Source organism: Apus apus, chromosome 3 (genome assembly GCF_020740795.1).
Source record: "Apus apus isolate bApuApu2 chromosome 3, bApuApu2.pri.cur, whole genome shotgun sequence".
NCBI lineage: Eukaryota > Metazoa > Chordata > Aves > Apodiformes > Apodidae > Apus > Apus apus.
In genome coordinates this window covers 75,488,771-75,508,513 of record NC_067284.1, presented here as the reverse complement: position 1 = coordinate 75,508,513, position 19,743 = coordinate 75,488,771, and the positions used below count along the sequence as shown (strand labels likewise).

At 38.5% G+C, this 19,743-nt stretch overlaps 1 protein-coding gene across 1 annotated transcript in view; it reads right to left on the bottom strand.

Annotated features, from left to right (window-relative positions):
- KIF6 (kinesin family member 6) overlaps positions 1-19,743 on the bottom strand; it is a 157,364-nt gene that overhangs the window by 55,015 nt on the left and 82,606 nt on the right. The window lies entirely within an intron of this gene.

Here is a 19,743-nt window from a genome sequence, read left to right as displayed (position 1 = left end):
ATCTCAAACTCAAACTGTGTGAAAAAAAGCAAAATACCTCCAGCTCTAATTCAGCCTAATGGTTGCAATTCAAAATGATACTTCTTAAGTTGGATTTGGATTCTCCTTTTTTTTTGTTTCTCTCTAGAGTCCTTTCTTCTGTCCTATTCACAACCCTTCATTCCTGCCTCAGAGACACTGAGACTCTGAAGTTCATTGTGCACAAGAGCTACAAAGTTTCCCGGGAGTTCTGCCACCCGAGTTTTCTATGTTTTGTGCCAATGGACCAGCCTTACCATTAACATATGTGTGCACGTATGCCAAATATTTTCCAGGGTACCTACTTTGCAATTTTGGTGTAAATGGGGATCATACATTAACAAAATATACTTAAACAGGCTGGGATAGGCAATACACCTTACTGAGGTGCATCTCCATAAGCTGAATTTTATAGTCAATCCAAATACATTCTGCTCCCCATTAACTTTTGTGACATCTCTGTGCCATAAGATACTGTTTACAGTGAAGGCTGGTACCAAAAACTAGCACTTGGGTTCAATAAAAAAAGTAAAAGTTTCAAAAACTTTATTCAAAATATAGTAGAAAAATTTGCCCTCTGTTTCAGTCAAAAGAATCAGCACATCTGTTACTAATTTAAAAATTTTGAGTTGAAAATAGAACCACCAGGAATGTTTGAATGGCAAAGCATGCAGAAATGCTCCACCCTTTTTGAATAAGAAAATCAAAGAAAGATACAGTGCAGGCTTTACTGGTGTGTGATTCAAAGGAGCAAGAGGATTTAGAAAAATGTATTTTTCTGTGATGATGACCTGCGAATATAATGTTCATGTTTCATGTTTGCCTTGAAGAAAAACAGGCAGCTTTGCAAGCAGAATTTTATAGCACATTCATGCCATCACTAGCAGTAATTTTAATATGCAGCCTGAATTGACCCTCTAGAATTGCTTTTGTTGCAGAAAAGGTCTGTATTAAGTGCAGAAAGCCTGGACAAAATTAATGTCTGAGCCTAAAACAAACAATGAAACACCCTTACTCATACATAACGTTGCAATGTAAGGTATTTAACCCTTCTGGCAATGTGCTGCCTTTGAGAGCTGAAGCAATAACAGTAGAAGTAAGTTTGGAAAACAAAACTATTACAGTGATTATTGCTTCTGCCTGGCAGAAATGCATCAACCAAAATTAAAGGTAATCTGATAATAATTTTCCAGCACTACATTAGGAGGCAGCAGATTGGTACAGCCAAACAAAGCACACAAAAATAGCTCCCCAGAACTCTTGTGAAGGAAAAAATTTTCTGGTTTATAAAGTCCATTTAAAGAAAATACAGAAATACATGAAGTAGTGAACAATCACATTCTGAAAATGATATCTGAGGAAAAGAGCCTAAAAAGGACTTAATACTGTACCTCTGCATAATATGAATATATGACCAGCTACAAAACATTGCAGCCTGTGGCTAATGACAGAGATGTTTAGGATGGTAGCACTTGTAAAAGACTGCAAGAAACATTAGAAGCTTGATGGAGTGGTTGTGTTTACATTCTGCTCAGTAATTATGATTATTCTCTCCCTGTGGTTGGTTATATCTTTCATCACACTGTTTACATTTCTTTAAATAATCTAAGTTCACAAAGTAGCTTCACCTTCTTTCAAAAGGCCTCCAAGTGCCAAGGTGAACTAACATTATTGGAATGCTTTTTCTCCTGGGCCTAATTCAAACAAATAAACTGTATATTCTTTTAAAACAAGCTGTTATTGAATTTCTGGGGTTTTGTTTGTTTGTTTGTTTGTTTTTTCTAGCTGTAAATTGAAAGCTATGTATAGCAATACGTGAATGAGAGGAATATGAGCAGAATTGAGAGAAGAAACCATTGAGGATAACACATTTTTGACAAGGTAATCAAACACTTCAGCTAAAACTGTTAGACTTGCAGAAAACTATTTTGCTGTTATGGGCCAAACAATTTCTCCTTTCCTTTTTTAAGGCTGTGGCATGGTGTTACAAAGGAAGTATCTGAAAATTCTTATCTAAGGAAGAATTATCATATTCTGCAAGATGAGAACCAGAAATCACATGTCATCAAGTCATCATAATGTGAACTGGAATGATCATTAGCATAAAAAGAATTCACATCATCAGAAAAAAGCATACCATTTTCTTGCAATCACATTCATGAAACCCCAGTTGACAGCATTGCATTAAAAAGTGATGAAATCTATATCAATTTTAATTATACCTTTCCTGTTAGGTTGTGTAAATTTGCTTTAATATTAAACCACTCACAAATATGCCTAACTCACACCATGAAATTTATGGCAAACCAATCATTATTTACAGCAAGTTCAGACATCTGAAAGTCCGGGAAAATTCACGCTTGATCCACATCTCGAATTTAAATGTTTAAGAATTATCTCATTGAAGGTTGAATTTCAGTCTGTACTCCTATCCAGTGCACTCCACCACCTTTCACATTAAACAAAATTTTTGGTTCAATAGGTTAGTCTCATAAAAAGTCAGAAAGCAGAATGACAATGAACAATCACAAACCCTGAACTAGAGCAATGAGATCTGAAATGACCAAGAAGCAGAAAGCTCACTGTAGTATTGATAATGGGCTAACCTCTTGAAATAAGGAATAATTCAAAATACACTGAGAAAAAAAAAATGAAATAAGGCTTATGAATGTGGTTGACTGCTTTTTGAGATGATAGAGCAAGATCAAATCAATTTCAAGACCCAGTTGTATGTCTACAGCAGGTATAAGCCCAAAGACCAGCATAAACCCTATTCTATCACTAATTTAGAGATAATTTATTTTATAATGTTACATATACAAATGCTATTTACAGCCATCCTAAACAGCAACTGTTTAGTGCTTCACAAGCTTGAATTGTTACAGGAACATGTAGGGTACAGTGTGGCACTGGATACTCAACTGCCAGCAGAGAAATTATAGGGCTGAATGCTATTTTTGAAGTTAAATAGTATCCACTGGGATTACTCAAGGACTATATCTGAGTAGGTAAGAGCATGCAAGTGGATAAACTTAGGACCTTATTTTGTTGCCACAAGTGATTAAACATGGTTTCTCTGTCAGAAAGCAGAATCCCAGTGTCTCCTTACAACCCCACCTTGTGACCAGATTTTGATCCTGGTTTGAGAGCTCCAAGGGCGTTCCAGCAGCCCTCATGACAGATGCTGCCAATTTAACCTGAAAAAAAGAATTGGAAACAACCCTCCAGGAAAGAAGAGCTAAGGTCACAAGTAGAGCTGTTCTGAGGGAAGAACACTAAGACTGTTAACAAAAGCAAACTCTTGGGAATAGCTGTTCAGACCATGTATTCTGTTGAGAAAAGCATCTGTTCACATATCTGCCCACATATCTGTTCTGCAGAAACTACATTTTCAGAGTAGAAGACTTTGTCTTTCCATTCCTACTAAGTACTCTATTGGAGAAGAACTGCCACTCCTTTGACTGAAATCAATAGGAGCAAAAAGTTCCCTTGGCTCAAGGAAAGCTCTCATTCAAGTGAGGGTTGTCTGAAGAATTTCAGGAATTTCAGGATGGCAGCTAGTGTGAATTGTGAGTCTTCATGCTTATAATGACTGTCGGCCTGTTTGTGCTATAATGTATTTCCATTTATTATCAAATAAGAAAAAGGGGACATTTCCAAATGAAACTAAACAAAAATTGTTTGGCAACTCTTTGTAATAGAACTAATATATTAGAAGTGTTTGCATGCAGCCATAATTCATTACATCTTTACCAGAATCCCTAAAGACAACATAACCATCTGTTTAGAATGGGAAAAAAAAAAAATAGATGTAGCAGAGCTTTGGAGTAATGAATTAACAAAGAATAAATACTTAAAAATAGCAAAATAATCCCCAAACCAATATACAACAAATAACTCCCCACTATACGGCTCAGCTAAATTCTTCATTAAAAGCATGTGTGTTACATATGGCTACCTTCATTAGACTGTGATTCAAAAATGGGAAAGACATAAAACAGCGTTCTTCATGGTACCCCTGCAGTGTTGAACTTCAAAACATAGTCTTTGGGAAAGTGAAAAGCCTCAAAGGAAAAATCAGAATATTCAGACTCAATAAACATTTTATTTCTCTGGCTCTGTAGTTTGTTGTTAACAAGAGAAGAAGAGGGTAAAATGAACAGTTCCTTGAGATTATAAGCATGTTTATTGTGGTACCAAACATTGATCTAGGTAGGTTGGACTGTACTCCACAAGTGGAAATTTCTACTGTGCAAATCTTTGAGTTAATTGGTGGATGAGTCATTCACTTAGGCATCATTTTATCCACATAAAATTAATTGACTGACAGGACAAACTATTCCATGTATGCCAAAATTATTTATAAACAGAAATCACCACTAAATTGAACACTGCAAATGCCCAACAACAAAGACTAAACTTGTATAACCGTATTTTGGACACAAATCAAAGACAAGTACCATTTCTACTGCAATGAATAATATTAGAGGATGTGTGATCACTAAAACCCTGGTGAGGCCACATCTGGAATATCGCGTCCAGTTCTAGGCTCCCCAGTTCAAGAGAGACAGGGAACTACTGGAGAGAGTTCAGCAGGGGGCAACAAAGGTGACTGGGGGATTGGAGCATCTCGCTTATGAGGAAAGGCTGAGAGAGCTGGGACTCTTTAGCCTGGAGAAGAGAAGGCTGAGGGGAGCCCTTATTAATGCCTATAAGTATCTAAAAGGTGGGTGCAAGGATGGAGCCAGACTCTTTTCAGTAGTGCCTAGTGAAAGAATGAGGGGCAATAGGCACAAGCTGGAACACAGGAAGTTCCTTTTAAATATGAGGAAAAACTTCTTTATGATGAGGGTGACAGAGCACTGGAACAGGCTGCCCAGGGAGGCTGTGGAGTCTCCTTCTCTGAAGGTATTCAAGACCTGCCTGGATGCAGTCCTGAGTGATGTGCTCTGGGCAATCCTGCTTTAGTGGGGGAGCTGGACTAGATGTTCTCTAGAGGTCCCTTCCAACTCTGACAGTTCCATGATCAGCAATGAAATGTTACACACAATGCCAACTTTGTAAAAGTCAATTTTCATATAGTTCAACCAGAGTGCTTCCAAAAAAACCCCTAAAACACAACCACTAACAAGAATTCCATTAGGAGTAGGTTTTTACATTAATTAATATTCCTCTACAGGAAATACTGAACCTTCTTTCAAAACCAGTTTAAATGAAGTATAAACTTATTTTAAAACAAGATGAAATTGACTATTTTAAGATTGTCCAAGACCTCAGAACAACAACAAATCTATACATGATAGCTGAATTTAATGATGTTGACTTTCTACAATTTCATTATTTTAAGAAATCTTAGGTAACAGTACAGGTATGAAAATTATTTTTCATATTAAGTTAGCTGTATGTTTTTAATAGCTCTACTTCTGCAACAAAATGATCTTGAGACTTAATTCCTAATGATACTCAGAAATACAATTTGAGAGTCCTTACTGACATGTGCTAAGTGTGATACCAGCTTGAACCTTAGAGTGCTCTCAGTGTGAAACAATTGAAACAATTGAAATATCTTTCTCTCATTTTCATCTTCTGGAAATCTAATATACCTAGTTTGTCTACCTGTCAAACGTTACGAAGCCCAGTGCTAGTGAGAATTATAGGACAAAAGAAAACTGTTAATAGGAACTTAATATACTGTCATCACGAGCACAGATTTCCTAGGATGTGTTAGACACAGTTAAGAGGACTATTTTGGTCTGATTCTGTTTCTGTTAGTTATGGATTTGAATAATTTCTCAGATTACATGGCATGACTTCAAGATGCTGTAGAATATCTGCACTAGCATTAATTACTTAGACTGTGCCTACTGCTGTGCTTTTATATTTTCTTTAGAGAGTCAATGGGCAGCAGAGGTACCAAATTCCAAGTGGGAGCAGAGAAGTCAAGGGTGCATTTAGAGGCTATTTAACACAAACAGAATGTTTGCAGATATTAGCAGTGAGGAATAAAGAAGTCTATCTATTGATACAACCAAGTTTTCCTCATGTTTTGATACTGATATTACTACAGAAATATTTTACATTTCATATAAGACAGCCTGTATGTCTCAAAAGAGAAAAAAATATTTTTCAGCTACTATTGGTAGCCATTTACTTCTTTAAAACTGCTGTGAGATCATATTTGATTGTATAATACATACACACATTGAAAGTCCTTAATTAGTAGGTATAAAGAGAGAGCCTGAAATGAAGCATGGTAGGTTTGGCAGAAGCTCAGGGGGTGGATGCAAAGGAAAATATGAAGTCAAACCCACAAGAACTTTAGGAGACCCACCCAATGGTGCTGCCACTTCTAAAGAAATAAGATTCATTTTTGCCTATCCCAGAATCACACACTTAAGATAACTTCTCAAAAAAAAAAGGACATATATACTGCATTGTGCAGTTTACATTAAATACCAGATATTAGAAACAGATTTGCATTTCCCTGTCTTTGTAGGAGTCTAAATCTGCTCTCTTCAACAGCTGATGAAGTTGTAAAAGTTACACTAAATATAAGAAAGGGCTAAAACATTAGGTACCTGGATCATCTTTCAACTTTAAATTAGACTACTGTTCTGAAGATTAAGATTTCAGGTATGATTAATAATAAATTATATGCATGTGTTTTGACATTCTTCATGTATAAATATGCTTCTTATAGCAGCCTTCCAGTACCTGAAATACAGGAAAGCTGGGGAGGGACTTTTTACAAGGGCTTGTAGTAAGAGGACAAGGGGTAATGGATCAGAACTGGAAGATGGGAGATTTAGGCTACACATCAGGAGGAAAATCATTAATTTGAGGGTGGTGAGACACTGGAATAGGTTGTCCAGGGAAGTTTTGGCTGCCCCCACCCTGGCAGTGTTCAAGGCCAGGTTGGATGGGGCTTTGAGCAACCTGATCTACTGGGAGGTGTCTCTGCCCATGGCAGGGGGATCAGGACTTGGTGATCTTTAAGGTTCCTTCCAACCCAAACCATTCTATGATTCTATGTATTTGCCATGTTGCATTAGCAACATTTGCTGCTTCTGTTTTACACCTGAAAAAGGCCTTTTATGTTAAAAAAACTTGTCTGCTTTTTTCAACTATACCAACATGTTTAAAAAAAGATAGAATACTCTCAAAAAAATTTGCATCATTTATATGTTCTATTCCTTTCTGAGTGATAGATATGGTAATTAAATTCTCCTTTTCCATATATTTTTCTCAATTTTAGAAAAATGACTCTGAATGGTGGGATAAGAATATTTTAAGTGCTCTACCAACTGACAACCTACAAGTCAACGGAGTCTTGAGAGCTTGGACCAAATGTAAGTGAATTTTTAATTTATTTTTTTTTGTAGGGACATCTGTAGAGATCTCTATGTATTTCTGGTGCCTGCAGAATCGTCTCCACCACCAATCTTGCCGGTAACACCATAAACCACAAAAGAGGCGTATTTCATTTTCAGAGCAGTTTAGCAGAGTAAAAATGTCCTGTTATACACATCAATCCAGTTTTGGAAACCTACTGTATTTTTAATTTCACATTACATTTTAGCTTTATTCCTTATTAAGATCCTGAGGTTTTCTGAAGTAGAAATCTTAGGTAGATGTCACAGTTTGCCTCAGGATTGGCAATTTAAAAAAGATCTGTAGTGGGTACACCATCAATTAGTACCAGCTTGGGGTTATCTTAATATTTTAGGCTATAAACAAAAGGAGTGCAGGGGCCACTTCATGAGAAATCGGTTTGTTTGTTTGTGGGGTTTTTGTTCATTTTTTTGTTTTGTTTGTTTGTTTTGCTTTGTTTGTGGTTTTGTTTGTTTGTTTGCTTGTTTTCAGCAGGAACTCCAGCACCAAAAGAATGTCATGTGCTGAGGTAGAGGGCTGAGAGAGAAAACTGTAAGAGATACTCCATAGTAAGCTATCTCTTCTTGCCAGTCAGCCATTTACACTCATGTGATTCAGAAGCAATACTTAAAGCTCTCTTCATTTGAATTTGAAGATGTAATTTAAAACAGGAATGTTAAGTTCCTAATTTACTGTTAAGTTTCCCAACTAGAGCTATCACTTAATGAACTTGGAAACTTAGCTTTAATTCAGAAATGGTGTAAGTTCTGTCTGTCATTTTCCCAAACTTCACTGCTATGTATTTTGAAGTGTATCATTACATAAAATGAGAAAACAATTTGCCTTACACAAAATAAACAAACAAAAAACCACACATGAAGTACAATCTTTCATTTACAGTATTATTGTGAAAATATCCATTCCAATGTTAAGGTATCTCGAGGTTTGAAATTAATAAGACTGAAAGTGAGAGAGCTCCCCCCTGCCAGTCATGTCATCTTCAAACAGCTACAAATAGATTATTGTTTACTATATAGTATGTCCAGTCCTTTTAAGCCAGATCTCAAATCCTCTTCCCTTCAATCCAGGGATTCACTTGGACCTTCGCCTATCTGTTTTAGGGCACAGTACGTCCACTCCAGGATGATGAATGTGAAACACCTTTTATGTCTAACTACAGTACTGCTCTCAGAACAAGAAGGAACATAAAAGAGAACAAAATATGAATATATTCATTAAAAATTTATTATCCATCTGTTTTACCAAAGGGAAAATGAATAGGCACAGACAGCTAAGACCTCATAATTGCTGCTAAGTTGGCCAGAAGATCTGGGCTTTTCACATTATTTTCTTTCCTCAGAGAAAAGATTGGAAATAATCATGTCAGGGCTTACAAATATAATTTTGAATCTAAAGTGTACATATTAACTGTAAATTTAATCCCTGAAAACTCACCATTGTAAAATGAACTCAACTTTTGATGAAGTTTCCATCTTAAATTATCCCTAGAGGCAAGAAGTGCCTTCTACCCTGTAGTTATGGGTTAGTGTAGACTATCCCATTAACAGCAAGTCCTGCTGCCATAACAATAAATATACACATTCAGCAAAATAATCATTCTGTGTCTTTATGTGCAGCAACCATTCCACATGAAATAAAAGTCAGAGAGCAATTTGATACTGTGGTGTGGTAAAATAAAGCCTAAGATTTGGCAACATTTATTTGCGTATAATAATTCACAGAATGTTTGTCTTCTAGAAACCTATCAGTGCATCTTTAGCAATTTCTTTACCATTTTTCTTTTTGTCTTACTGTAGGATGACTATTCATAGAAATATATATTCTCTTTTAAATTCCATGACCCTATGAAAGATTACAGTGGTTACAGTTCACTTACCATTAGATGGGTATCTATGTGATATGATTACACATATTTTGCCATCCTCAAAGCTGTTGATAGAAAGCAAATTCATTTAGAAGCTAAATTCCTGATCCTGCAAATAAACATGCACTGGAATTTCCACCCCCAAGTATGTTCATAGAAACCAGAGAGGCAGCTAACATATGTACATGCACATATGGATAAGCATAGAAATCATAGAATCATAGAATCTTAGGGGTTGGAAGGGACCTCGAAAGATCATCTAGTCCAACCCCCCCCGCTAGAGCAGGGTCACCTAGAGCACATCACACAAGAACGCATTCAGGCAGGTTTTGAATGTCTCCAGTGAAGGAGACTCCACAACCTCCCTGGGCAGCCTGTTCCAGTGCTCTGTCACTCTCACAGTAAAAAATTTTTTTCGTATATTCACCTTGAACCTCCTATGCTCCAATTTCCACCCATTACCCCTTGTCCTATCACTGGTCAACACTGAGAAAAGCCTAACTCCATCTCCCTGACACTCACCCCTTATGTATTTGTAAACATTAATGAGGTCACCCCTCAGTCTCCTTTTCTCCAAGCTAAAGAGACCCAGCTCCCTCAGCCTCTCCTCATAAGGGAGATGTTCTACTCCCTTAATCATCTTTGTAGCTCTGCGCTGGACTCTCTCAAGCAGATCCCTGTCCTTCTTGAACTGAGGGGCCCAGAACTGGACACAATACTCCAGATGTGGCCTCACCAAGGCAGAATAGAGGGGGAGGAGAACCTCTCTTGACCTACTAACCACACCCTTTCTAATGCACCCCAGGATGCCGTTGGCCTTCTTGGCCACAAGGGCACACTGCTGGCTCATGGTCATCCTCCTGTCTACCAGGATTCCCAGGTCCCTTTCTCCTACACTGCTCTCCAGCAGGTCAGCCCCCAACCTGTACTGGTGCATGGTGTTTTTCTTCCCCAAATGCAGAACTCTACACTTGCCCTTGTTGAACTTCATCATGTTTCTCCCCGCCCAACTCTCCAGCCTAAGTCCCTCTGAATGGCAGCACAGCCTTCTGGTGTGTCAGCCACTCCTCCCAGCTTAGTGTCATCAGCAAACTTGCTGAGGGTACATTCTATACCCTCATCCAGGTCGTTGATGAAGATGTTGAACAACACCGGTCCCAGTACCGACCCCTGAGGGACTCCACTGGTCACACACCTCCAACCAGATTCCGCCCCATTGACTACAACTCTCTGACTCCTTCCTTTCAACCAGTTCTTGATCCATCTCACTACCTGATCTCCAAACCCATACCTGATCAACTTATCTACAAGGATGCTGTGGGAGACAGTGTCAAATGCTTTACTGAAATCAAGGTATACCACATCTACCGCTCTACCATCATCTATCCACCTAGTAATTTCCTCATAGAAGGCTATGAGGTTAGTCAAACATGATTTACCCTTGATAAAACCATGCTGACTGCTCCTGATGACCCCCATATCCTTGATATGCCTGGAGATAGTGACAAGAACAAGTTGTTCCATCACCTTTCCAGGGATGGAGGTGAGGCTGACCGGTCTATAGTTACCCGGGTCCTCCTTCTTACCCTTCTTGTAGACTGGTGTGACATTTGCTATCCTCCAGTCCTCAGGCACCTCTCCTGTTACCCATGACTTACCAAAGATGATGGAGAGGGGCCTAGCAATGACCTCCGCCAGCTCCCTCAGCACCCTTGGGTGCATTCCATCTGGACCCATCGATTTATGGATGTCCAGATTACTCAACTGATCCCTAACCCAATCCTCATCTACCATGGCAAACTCCTCCTCTATCTTGACTTCTTCTGGGGCTATATGAATCTGGGGCTCATGGGGAAATCCTGCAGTAAAGACAGAGGCAAAGAAGGCGTTCAGCACCTCTGCCTTCTTTATATCCTCTGTCACCAGGGCTCCCACCTCATTCATCAGAGAGCCAATATTGCCTCTAGTGTTAGATTTGTTAGCTATGTATTTGAAAAAGCCCTTTCTATTATCCTTAACCTGACTTGCAAGGTTAAGTTCCAAAGAGGCCTTAGCTTTCCTAATTGCCTCCCTACATCCTCTGACAACAGACCTATATTCCTCCCAAGTGACCAGCCCCTCCTTCCATGATCTGTAGATTTTCCTCTTCCACTTGAGTTTGCCCAGTAGTTCCTTTTTTAACCATGCAGGTCTCCTAGCTCCCTTACTAGATTTCCTAACCACTGGGATGCTGTGATCCTGTGCTCGCAAGAAGTGGTCCTTGAATGTTGACCAGCTATCTTGAGCCCCTTTACCTTCTAGCACTCTGTCCCATGGGATTTCCCTTAACAGTTGATTAAGGAGGCCAAAGTTTGCCTTGTGGAAGTCCAGGGTTCTGATCCTGCTGGGTATTCTGTTCCTTCCACACAGGATCCTGAACTCCACCATCTCGTGATCACTGCAGCCAAGGCTGCCATTGACCACCGCTGCTTCAACAAGGCCCTCCTTGTTAGTTAATACAAGATCCAGGAGCGCTCCTCTTCTAGTTGGCTTGTCCACCATTTGCATTAAGAAGTTATCATCAATGCACTGGAGGAATCTCCTAGACTGTGAAAGGCTGGCTGTGTAAGTCTTCCAGCAGATATCGGGGTAGTTAAAATCTCCCATGAGGACTAGGGCCTGTAGTTGTGAGGCTGCTTTCAACTGCCTGTAGAAAGCCTCATCAACTTCCTCATCTTGATCTGGAGGTCTGTAGTAGACCCCCACAACTGTATCACCCACACCAGCCTGCCCCTTAATTCTTACCCACAGACTTTCAACTTGTCCCTCATCGGCCCCTGCACAAAACTCAATACATTCTAGTTGCTCTCTCACATAAAGAGCAACTCCACCACCTCGCTTCCCCACCCTATCTTTCCTAAAAAGCACATAACCATCCATGACCACATTCCAGTCATGTGAGCTGTCCCACCATGTCTCTGTTATTGCTACCAGATCATAACCCTTAGCCCGTACACAGACCTCTAACTCTTCCTGCTTATTCCCCATACTGTGTGCATTAGCATACAGGCATTTCAGGAAGCAAACAGAGCACTCTGGTGGGACCAAATCCTCCTCAGACCACCTGCCTTCGGGCCCTGGTGTGTTCCTCTTGGGCTTGTCCCTAACCGACTCAGTTTTCTCCCCTTCCCCCATCACGCCTAGTTTAAAGCCCTCTCGATGAGCCCTGCTAAGTCCTGCCCCAAAAGCCTCTTCCCCCTCTGGGACAAGTGTATCCCACCTGCCACCATCAGGCCAGGTGTCTCATATATCAGCCCATGATCAAAAAAACCAAAACCCTGTCTTTGGCACCAGTCTCTTAGCCATTCGTTGACCTGTAACCTCTTCCTATTTACCTCCCCACCCATTCTTACAGGAGGTATGGAGGCAAACACTACTTGCGCTCCAGACCCCCTAATTAGCCGTCCCAGGGCCCTGAAGTCTCTCTTCATTGCCCTTACGTTTCGTGTAATGATTTCGTCACTGCCAACCTGAAAAATCAGCAGTGGGTAGTAATCGGAGGACTCTACAAGATTAGGGAGTTTCCTTTTAACATCGCTAATCCTAGCCCAGGGAGGCAACAGACCTCCCTGTGGGATGGGTCCGGTCGACAGATATGGAAAATCTTTCTCCCTCCTGACAGTGAACGATTTAAAAAAAAAACAACACTTCTAGTATTAGAAGGCAACCTTTCTTATTAAAAATACAAATTAGTTTTCTTTTATAAAACATGTATACAACTGCAAAATAACATGCAACACATTTCACAGCACTTAAAAACACTCTCTACAGTCTGTTACTGTTAATGTATGGTCAGCTTTAGTTATTCTGACTATAATCTCCACAGTCCTAAAAGAGAAAGGAAAACTAATTATTCTTATGATGCTGATTGTACTAAATTGAGAATCAAAAAAAGTCAAGCAATCTGGGTTCTTCTGCATGTTACTTATTGTCTTTTGTTTCTGTGATTCAAAGAACTCTTGGTTTAATCAAGACCCATTACATGGGTTTCTTTACTGTGAGAGTGACAGAGCACTGGAACAGGCTGCCCAGAGAGGTTGTGGAGTCTCCTTCTCTGGAGACATTCAAAACCCGCCTGGACGCCTTCCTGTGTGATGTACTCTAGGTGACCCTGCTCTGGCAGGGGGGTTGGACTAGATGATCTTTTGAGGTCCCTTCCAACCCCTAGGATTCTATGATTCTATGATTCTTGTCCCAGTGATACTCATGGCAAAGCTAATTGCTCAAAGAGGCAGGACTCCCTTATTGTCTCTCTGGCTTGTTTTACAGCAGAGGTTTTCTGGTGACTATTCAATGGTCTCGGTAGCTATATTAGGAACCTTCCCTTATCATGTGATGTAAAGTGAAATTTCATTTAATATTGACATATTTCTTACTGTGAAAAGCTACTTCTTTCAATTCCTTTTTAACCAAAATTTCTAACCAACTGAAACATATGATTAATATGCAGCAAAGGATCAAAAGATAATTTTTGCACCAATATCCTCTGTTGCTCTAAGTCTGCGTATGTCAAGACATAGAATTAAGAGTGGTTTTGCCCCTTGGAAAACTGCTGAAATAAGTTACTATCACTAGAAAAACAGCATAATTCTTTCTGAATGCCAAGTACACTATGTTTTTTTCATGTCTTCAAACTGCCCAGGGAGGTTGTGGAGGTTGTGGAGGTTGTGGAGGTTGTGGAGTCTCCTTCACTGGAGACATTCAAAACCCACCTGGATGCGTTCTTGTGTGATGTGCTCTAGGTGACCCTGCTCTAGCAGGGGGGGTTGGACTAGATGATCTTTCGAGGTCCCTTCCAACCCCTAAGATTCTATGATTCTATGATTCTATGCTTGTATTGTTTAAGATCAAAATGGGACAATTGATTATGGAAATTCCTTGTCATACAAACTTACTTCAATATTAAATGTGCTGTGTCTTAGAGCCATGAGCTCTTGTATTAGGCTTTAGTTTATTTCATTAACCTGCTGAAAATCAATAGGATGTCTGTCTGAAGCTCTGACTTTTTCTTCTAGCTCCGTTATATAAAGTTGTTCTAGTGCTCCTGATACAAAACTGAGACATTCTCCTTCTATTCCCAAACACCAGCCATTATTCAAACTGATGTCACTCTCTCTCTGTACAGTTACAGATTAAAGGAAATTTCTCAAATATTTAGAATTCTTTCTCCCCAGTGCTAAAGCTGGATGTAAACAGCATAAATAAAGACAGGTGAACAAAGTCAGGAGGGTCCACAGAAGAAAGGATTAATAATCAAAACCCCAATAATTTTAACACTCAGAACTTTACCAGTTCTCTCTCTGAGTGCTTTAATTTGCTTTCTTTTACTGAGCAAATGGAGATGGTTTTGCATTTAATATATTTGTATGCAGCTTTTAGAGTTTACAATAAATATCAAACACACCATAAAGAGAAATGTTCACCCATGGCTGCACAGAATTCTAAATAGCCAGCATAACCCAGATTTTCAACAAAGTTTCCCAAACAAATTAGCTATCAATGAAGAGAAGCAATTTCAAGAACTGTGTTGCAACAGTTACGCTAACTGAAAATTAAGAGTTGAGACTTCCAAGGTTTTATATTGGTTTCTGCTTCTAATTCACTGTCTTACTTTCACAAATCATTTCATCTGCTTCTCAATGTTAGAAAAACAAGACTTTGCACTTACAGATGGCCTTTGAACACTAAATCTCAAAGTTCTCAAGAAAGATAAGCCACTCTAATTTATTTTAGAGTTGAGGAAACTGGTTCAGAGAGATGAGGTCACTTGTATAAGTTCACCAACTTAGTAAATAATAAAGACTGAAATAAAAAACAGATGCCCTGCATCTCAGTCTGGGATCTTACTCAATGCAACGTACTGCCTCTGTAAAGCAATGGAAAGCTGAATTTTTTAATTTATATTTTAAATCCACACAGCAGTAGAAGCACGTGAACCTGAAGGAAAAATATGACTAACAAAAATAAGGCTCCAAGCCACCTAAAAACCTCAGTCAGACAATATACTCTATCAAAAGTATTCAGTGAAAAATCAGAAACATACAAAGGCAAATGTTAACAGAAGCTCCTATATTATTCAGGAAATATTTTTATTAAGTAGTTTCATTTCTTTAGGAATAACAAGACTGGCAAAAGTAGTCACTGAACTGCTTCCAAAGCCTTTTTTCTTGTTTCTTCATCCTCTGAAAGAATCTTTAATGACTTGAAAAAATTCTACATACATCAACAGTTATACTAATTGTTTCATATATTGTCTATTAGTACTCAACTAAATCTATTATTAAAAAGTATATTCTGATTTCTCCATTATCTGTTAACTTTGTAGCTTTTTTTCTGACACTGATTTCTTCTGTTGAAAGCATTTACTTTTCTCTCTAAACTTCAGGATTTTACAATAATATTTATATGAAAATGGCATTTTTTTATTTTTTTTTTTTTCCCCAAGATTCCCATCTGATGCATCACAATGTGAGTCACTGCTTCTGTGTTTTTCAATGTACTCTTTTCTTTATTAGCAATTCTGAAATAGCCCCTCAGGTGATATAACTCTTTAAAAAATCATTCGATACTAAACAGCTTTTGAACTACTGCTTTTCAAGCACCTGAAAAAAATCTATGATTTGCCCCTAAGATTAAGAGCATAGGAAGATGAATGCTGTGCTTATATTACAGGCTGCTATCCATCACTGTGAGGAAGGCTGTAGGAACTATTATTGAAATATTCAGGATAGCAACCTTAAGAGTGTAGAAAGAAAAGAGAAAGAAAAAAAAAAAAAAGTGTGATTCAAAACCAGCAAGTAAGTCTAGAAAATAATTTGTTAACAGCAGAAAAAATAGCACCTGACCAGCCAGATAAAATTTTCATATTTGTAGCAGAATATATTTAATGTTACATCAACTCATGTCTCCTTTTTAACTGAAAATGATACCTGACTACATCTAATCTCTTTCCAATTTTATATTTTTTTATATGGCAGAAAATAGAAGCTTTACTAAACCTCAAGTTTCTAATAGGCCTCTACAACCCATGTGGTCATACAGCTTGTACCTCAACTACTTCATGGTTGCTTTGCCATTAAACAGTAAACACTGTCTCCTTCTTTCCAGACATGAAATGGACCACTGCAAAATGGACCCCAGGAAAGAGAATAGTTTCAGTAATTATGCACACTTATGCTCAACAGATTTTTATTTTTTTATATATATATAAAGAAAAATCAATTTGAAAAAAATAAATTATATGATACTTGTGACTATATCTAGAAAAAATGGAGTTTGATATTTTGGGTAACATTTTCAGAGGCTTTTAGGGGTGATCTTTCCTTTACCCCTTAACATCCCTCTTTACACTTTCTTTCCCAAAGTCCACATTTTGCAAAAAAGCAGATTCCAGGAAATGAAGTTACTTGTTTGGATACAACTGCCAAAGCCACTTCCTGTACGCACTTGGCAGAAATGCTTGGGTAAAAAAAGCCTTATGACATTTTTCAATACAACCAAGATGGGCATTCCATTCAGCCACACAAAATCTCAATTTAGCCCCAGAACTGTATGCCAGTGTTATATATTTGACTGCCTAAAGTATTACAATCCAGTAATAATAAATTCAATTTTACATTTGTCAGGAAAAATGGCTTCAAACAGGTTCCAAATAACAGACACACTGAGTGTTTCATCCATGACCAGATATTATTCCATTTTTTGGTATTTTGCTGCTTTTCCTCTCTTCTCTCTGTACTGCCTAGCACATGAATGCACTGTAAGGAGCAACTTATGAAAATGCTGTAGAGACTAGCGATTGGAACATGTCATAACATAGTCATTGTTATGTTCAGCATTATCACTATTTACACCTCATTCAGTAGCAAAGGAAAATTTTATGAGAAAGTGTCTATAAGAAACACCTGGGCTGCTGTAACAGAAAAGCATCAAATACACGATAGTCATCAGAGGAACTGAACAGGCTGTCAATGACTGAATCTTATTTTAGTAGGGCAAGGGAGGTAATTCTGCCTGTCTACTCTGCTCTGGTGAGACAAGACACCTGGAATACTGCGTACAGCTCTAGAGCCATCCTCACAGGAAAGACATGGAGGTGTTGGAGAGGGTCCAGAGAAGGGCCACGAAGATTAATAGAGGGCTGGAGCACCTCTGCTATGAAGACAGGCTGAGGGAGTTAGGGCTGTTCAGCCTAGAGAAGAGAAGGCTCCGGGGAGACCTTATAGCAGTCTTCCAGTACCTGAAGGGGCTACAGGAAAACTGGGGAGGGATTTTTCACCAGAGAAGATAGTGATAGGACAAGGGGTAACAGGTTTAAACTGAATGAGGGTAGATTAGGAAGAAATTATTAACCATGAGGGTAGTAAGGTGCTGGAATAGGTTGCCTAGACAGTTTGTGGAAGTGCCTCCCTGGAGGTGTTTAGGCCAGGTTGGATGAGGCTTTGTGCAGCCTGGTCTAGTGTGAGGTGTCCCCGAACCCTGAGGCAGACAAGGAGTGAGCTCCCAACTACTGTTTTTGTTTTATTGCACATATAATTTCAAAACACTTATTAGCGTCTTTTCTCTCTAGCTATTTTCCACTCAATAATTCTCTTGCATTTACATTTTGTTCCCTAACAACTTAGATCTTACTTCCCTCCAACTATGGTCTCTCTTGTTCCTCATCTCATTCCCAGCTTCATCAGGAATACATCCTACATCACACATCTCTGCCCTTTTCCACCCTGTTTCTCAAAAATAACTCAAAATCCATCCCTGCCTTTCCCTTTTTACCCCTTCCACATAAATTTTCTCCTCCCACTGTTTAGACAGTCAAGTGTGAGACACAAAATCTACTGTAATATCAATTGCTGTCACTGTCTGTTCCTACTACAGTTTCCTGGCAGCCACAGAATTTTCACAACAAAGACAAAAGATAGTATTTAGAAACACATTGGCTATTTGTAACTAGCACATGGTGTCTTACTGTAGTCCACCAAACAGATCAAACAGATTACTGACATTTGAATAAAAAAGCACAGAACCAGAGAGAAAATAAAAGGCCTATCATCTGTTTAATTTTCTTTTTTTTTTTGAGTCCCTCTCCACCACTCTGGACATTATAATGGAAATTTAAAATCCATCATTAAAGTTAATTTACTCAAAAGACCAAGACAAGACCCAGTTTACCCAAGCTTTTTTCACTTAAATAGGAATTCAATAATTTAACATTGAAAAGCACAGCTAACAAGTTCACTCATAGGATTATAGAAACATATATATCTCCTCTCATAGTTAGCCCTCTTCAATCTATTCCTTCCTTCTAAAATCCAGCGAAATGCAGACTTTGAACAGTGTGGAAAGGTGGTACTACAAAGCTCTGGGACATCTCATGAGGAGGCCAACAAAGAAGACACTTCTTAAAAAATGGCCTGACCACAGATCTTCCCTTGTGGAATAGGTGCAACTTCTAGTAGAGTATCTTAAGAAGCCAGGTCCTGAATGACTGATATTTCCAGGTCAAGGGCTTAATTTCAGAAATATCTGCAAAGAACAAATACTGTAGAACTGTGCCATCACATATGCACAGAAACCAGTTCTGTTTAAATACAGGCAGTGACTTTTGACACCACACTCAGTTTCTAAACAGTTTAAAGTTGTAGCTGTAAACAGAGTACACTGTAGGAATCAAACCTAGAGCAACAAATGCTGGAAAAGTGTGGTAAAATCACAATTCATTCAGTGCTTGCCAGTCATAGATTAAAACATGCTTATTTATAGTATGTACTCAAAATGAGCTCGGAGTCTAAAAACCTATGAAGTTGTATAACAAACTACATTCTTCAAGAGTGGTACTCTAAGCTGTGAGTAGTTCTTCCCATTGTTCTCATAATGCTGCATAATAATTGCTGGATTGAAGTGGGTACATTAATTCTCAACTAAATCCCAATGTCAAAGAAGCATATTCATAATTTTTAATCAGAACCAAATAGGTCATATCCTAATATGCAGCCCTAATTGAAATCCATTCTGTAAGTATTAAGAAAGTTCAGAAATCGATATGAGGGCTTTTTTACTCTGAAAAAGACCTTAAGTTTTTATATTCAGCTTTATTTAATATGAAATTCACTCGAAGACAAACCTAAGAAGAACATATGAGAGCAACCTGTGATGGTTCACTATGAAAATTAGGCATGGAAAAGAGATCTTATTGACTTGCCTCTTAAAACAGGATAAATGAAAATTTTAATTCAAAAAATATCAAAACATTACATGTTTAATAGGTGACTAGGTCAGATTGACATCATAGGCAAATAACAACATGCTTATATATACTTCCTCAGAGACTAAAACAGCATTAGTGGTTTACAGAAGCCTTGACAATAAATCCAGCTTGGTCACGCAATGAAACAAGCTTGTGATGGCCTTCGATGTATTCACTTTCTAAGCTC